Raw genomic sequence first — 5,232 nt, 5'->3', positions numbered from 1 at the left:
TGAAAAGAGAGAGTAATTATTAACACAATGAGAATTTTAAATAAACAAATAAATAAAAGGAAAAGATGGGCATGGAAGGGGACCATAACTTGGACCTTGGTTCAATTATTGAAGGTTTAGGGGTGTGGACTTTGGGATGTGATGGAATCTCAGTAGCACCAATCTAAACTTTTCAAGTGCTTCTTTTGTTTTCCTTTTTTTTTTTTTTTTTTTTTTTTTATTTATTGGTTTTCCACTAAAGAAAACAATGACATTTACCCTTTGTATGGTTTTGAAGAATGGAATCTCTGCACTTCAAGACCCATGAATAGCAACTTCACATCCACATACTGATTGAGTGTTTTTCCATTGGTTTCTTCACATCTACGACCATATCATGCAGCAGATCAGCTAATAATATTCCTACGCCCACTTTTTAAATTTTAGGGACCTCAACAGAGATGCTCACAAACTGACAAGTTTTTCCTCACTGCTTTATTTTTGCATGTTTTTTTTTTTTTTTTTTTTGGGGTCCTAATTTTGAATAATAATAATTATTACCCACGAGAGCATATATAAATTCAGGTTGCTAAAAAAAGAAACAAAACAAACCCAACAAGTTCATCCTGAAAGCATGTCCAAAATCAGATTACACGAGAAATAATAATTGGGATGGGCCAAGTCAAACTTAAGACTGAGGATAGAAAATGGGCTCGGTGAGGACATTTGAAAGTCCGTTCCTCCTTTATGGGACTATACAATTCTCATTTGAATTATTCTGGTTCCTAAAGCCTAATTTATTTTAGGGGAATTTTGCCTGATACTTCTATTTGAAAGCCTTTAATGAAATATACCTCTTTTCTTTCAAGATTTTTTGTTTTATTCTTTTATTTTTTAATATTTTTAAACTATCATTTTCAAATATCAAAAGGAAAAATACACATGAAATGCCCAACAAAGAAAGAAAAGGAAAAATGAGAGAATGGCGAAGCAGCTACCGGAGAGTTCTTAAGGAGGAGAGATGAGTGGAGGAAGCATCCTAGGTTCAGCAATTAGCCCAGCCATGCCCGTCTCAATTTTGGCATCGGAGTCCCATCACTGATTGGCGAGCAGATCTACAGCAAACTCCTTGGTCCTTCCTCCTCCTCCTCTTCTGGGTCTGCTTTTAATGGTGTGGTCTTTTCTGGGTTTTTCAAGAAATCTTCAAAATGGAAAAATACATTTAGAATCCTATCGTTGGAACCTTGTTTTTGTCATAGGGACTTGCCAAATAGAAGTTTATTTTGGAAGCCACAGCAGGAAGAATCATCCATGGTTAGATTCAATTCTGCTATACTTTTAATCTTTTTCTCTTAATTTTATTACTTTTCTTGCTTTGAGTAGGGAGAGAAAAAATAAAAAAGAAGCGAAAATTTGTTTTAAAAATGCAAAACTTTAGCAGTTAAGTTTTGTCAAGTTTTTTGAATTCTTGACTATATATGTTTTTATGATAAATTTTTAGGTGAAGTATTCAAAAGGGCCTAATCCTACCAACTGTGAGTAATTTTTCCATCTTTTTTTTTTGTTTTAATTGTCGTTGTTGATTTATAGAATTTTGATGGCTGTTGAGAAAATCTTGGAAAAGGGAGGAGAGAAGTTAATTTTTTGAAATATCAAATTCGCATTTTTGAGCAAAAGATATTGATTTTTCTTAGTTAATTATATTAAATTTTGGTCTAAAACAAGGCTTTTCACTAGGGATTTTCTTCAATGTCTAAACAGAAGTTTGATTTGGAAAATTTATTATTAATGTTGTTTTTTATGATCTTAATAAGCTTGCAAAGCCAGGGGATCAGACCTATGAGTTCATTTTAAGGTATGCTTGTTCAACTAGATTGCCTTATTAATTGCTTTTATGCGGTTGGTTCTGTACTTTGTGATAAACAATAGTTCTACAGGTCACCATCTGTTCTTTGAAGCCTATTTGATTTGTAGACCTATAAGGTATATTATTGGGTTCACTGGAACACAGTAATGGAAGCTGTATTGAGTTGGGACAGATGAAGGTCCTATGCTGTTATTGGAAGATAGAATTTCTTTTCTGTTCGCTTCCTTCCTTTTCCTATGGCTTTATGTACCAAAGTGTCTTTTAGAGTTAAGGTCCTGGTATGCATGATAGACATGGATATTTTTTCCATGGGCATGTCATTTCTTATTTTGATTGAATCTTGAATCTATTCTTACAAAATTTCTCACTTGTAGGATTGCTACATTGACATCTGCTCCCCAGAGGTTCTAATCATTTTTACTTACAATTTTGATTACCAACATCTATGGTGCCATTTTGTCAAGGGATTGCTTGTTGATGATGTATGTATTTCAAATCAACTATCTATTGTGTTAAAACAAGTTTAACTTGTCAGCTGGATTTACATTTCCATCTCATACTTATATATTGTATTACATAAATGGAGGCACAAATACACATACATGATGATCATGCCTCTACCAACACGAATTGTGCAAAAATTATTCAAACTTTATGTTTTAAAATGTAAACAGAACTCTCTTTGATTAGAATGTAGTAGAATTATTTCAGATCACTCCTCTAGTATCTTCCATTCTATATATATATATATATATATTTTTTTTTTTTTGATAAATACATATTTATATATATATATATATATATATATATATGTATATACTGTCATCTACAGTGCCGTTCTTGATCAAACCTCTTTGCACGACAAAATATCTTCTGAATTTAAGAACATATTATATGCACTTTTATAAAGGTCATATATATATATATATATATATATTTAGCATTGAACGGATCTTGAAGAGAGTGGGGCTCTGGAATATCTAAATAGGGTTAATGAATATCTAAATCCATATATTATATTGCTTCTAATATATATATATATATGTCCCATCCCATACATGAACATATAATATGTGCATAACTAGCGACTCCAAATCTTTATAGACCTACTAGAACTCCTATTCCAAATGTACATTGGCCAAAGCATGCCATGTAGACAAATTAGCTGGAAACGAGATGTAAGGCAATCAATGTATCATACAAGTTCACTTATTTGACTTCAGTATCAATATTAACGTAGCTATAGGACATTTGTAGTAAAAATTATTGATTGCAAGAACTACGTACCAGCATAAGTTATTTTATTTAATTTTCTCATTGTGGATTGCATGTTTTTGAATATTTATTTGCTAATTATATGCTGATTGTATTAGTCTGCTGGGTTTGTATAGCATTCTAAAATTAGTTAAACTTGATGCATTCTAACTGGTGCATCTTTTGCCTTGTGCAGTGTCTTTATGAGTCTTTTGAGGAAGAAGCTGGATATTTTCAGTTTGCTACGGCAATAATATCGAATGATATTGATGAAATATAGAAGTTTCTTGATGCTGCTGTTGATGCAAGGTATTCACTTTTTAGATTTTAGTAAATTAGTTATTCTAGTCCCCTTGATGACGACCCAAATAGCAATGACCTCTTCTTTTTACCCCCAAGTCCAGGTGGTTAGGCCTAGAGCATTGGGAAAAAAAAAAAAGGACATTCCAAACATGATGTACTGGATGAAACAATTTTAATTATGTAAATATGGTAATCCTGCATTTGGATGGCATAAGTGATGCTAATTGTGTAGAAGTTCTTTTCACCAATGATGAGAACCATAGACGAATTTATGTTGTTTGCATTAGTTTCTCTGAATTACATTTAGTCTAGAATATTTGTAATCAATTTTTCACTGCTAGTTGCATCTTAGTGTATAATTATTATTTTTTTCCCACAGACTTTATCATTGATTTATTGCACTATTTATAATCTTAATTGATCGTAGTTTACAGTTGTGAGGGTTTGATTATTAAGATTTTTAATAAAGATGCTACATATGAGCCTTCCAAGCGATCACTGAATTGGCTGGAATTAACAAGAGCATTGTCACACAAAGCAAGGTCATCCTAATTATATGATAACGTCTTTCATCCGCTTCTGACATTTCCCTTATCCCTTTTGTTTCTTCCTCCAAAACATGGTCTTCTTCATTCAAGATAAAGGATTAAACAATGCCCTTGTTTGTTACCATGAAATGTTAACATTAAATTTATGATACATTTTGCTATATATAATTATATAATTTAGCTTTTGGTTGTATTTTTTCTTGTTATTTTAAATCCATTTTCTCTGGTTCACTCAATTCCACTTTTTGTAAGTCTTAAAAAGCAATGTACCCAGGTGATTATCTACAGAAGTTACAAGCTTATCTCCAAAAGCAACAGAAAATGATGTTTATGATTTTTCACTTATTGTGGTGCAATTGAGCATGTTGAAATCATCAGGTAGAGTCCTTCTGCACAAATCAATAGTAGTCCATGGAACCATGAGGGCAATAGTGGTTCATCAGTAACAAATCAATAGAAATAATTTCCATTGGATGGAAAAGACAATTTAGTTTCCACCAAATTCTAAAATTATTCTATATAAGGATCTTCATTTCCAGGATGTTTTGTTTCCGGGGTCTTAGTGTTTTTGAAGATTGATATATGGGCATCACTTATCTCTTATTCAACTAAAGCACCCAAATTTCTAGAGTATTCTCTCTTTAACTATCTAAAATTCTCTGCATTGTAAAACTTGCAGCTGAAATTGCCACTATCTTCTGTACTAGGTTCCACCATGTCATGCTTGCTAAAATGACCATAAATTGAATGGAAGTCAACTACTTGCACTCGATAATGTATTTGCACAATTTCTATTGTGTCATACATAATATGTATGCTATTTGTTAAGAAGATACATCCATTTTTCTTATATTTCTGATTTACCATGCATTTTTGGTATGCTTGCAGAGAAGCTCTTGGTGTAGTAAGAGTTGTAGCTGCAATGATTGGTTTATCTATAATCCTTTTGTTAGGAATCCTTGATTAGGATGATTGCTTAAGTGAGATATTAGCATGGGATAACTTGGCTTGGTTTGTTGTTCTAGAGTGGGCATGGCCAGGCAACTGACAAATCTTGGTAATGTAACCTAGATGTCTAGCATTGTTGCCAAGTTACTTCAGTCCTTCTCTCTGAGCTGGCTAGCTGCATTTGGTGTTCTTCAGGTAGCTTATTTCTTTATCCACTACCTGTTTGCAAGTCATTTTTGATCTCGAGATTAGTTCACAAACAATTTGTAATTTTTTCTATTTGCATACTACATCTATCTTGTATGATATAAAATTATATTCAAAATTTGTTAA

The 5,232-nt window shown here is 32.3% G+C and overlaps 1 long non-coding RNA gene across 2 annotated transcripts; it reads left to right on the top strand.

Moving 5' to 3' along the window:
• The first annotated feature begins 763 nt into the window (after positions 1 to 763).
• On the top strand, positions 764 to 5,232 carry LOC112492195 (uncharacterized). Of its 2 annotated transcripts, XR_003056500.3 has the most exons (6): positions 766 to 1,293; positions 1,481 to 1,514; positions 1,794 to 1,834; positions 2,221 to 2,328; positions 3,297 to 3,409; positions 4,840 to 5,232. It is a non-coding gene; the product is annotated as an uncharacterized LOC112492195 (long non-coding RNA). The 2 variants fall into 2 exon arrangements; XR_009638405.1 differs by lacking the exon at positions 4,840 to 5,232 and having other exon boundaries at positions 764 to 1,293; positions 3,297 to 4,832.

Source organism: Ziziphus jujuba, chromosome 3, assembly GCF_031755915.1.
Source record: "Ziziphus jujuba cultivar Dongzao chromosome 3, ASM3175591v1".
In the NCBI taxonomy this organism is placed as follows: Eukaryota; Viridiplantae; Streptophyta; class Magnoliopsida; order Rosales; family Rhamnaceae; genus Ziziphus; species Ziziphus jujuba.
This window is presented reverse-complemented; position numbering and strand designations above follow the sequence as displayed.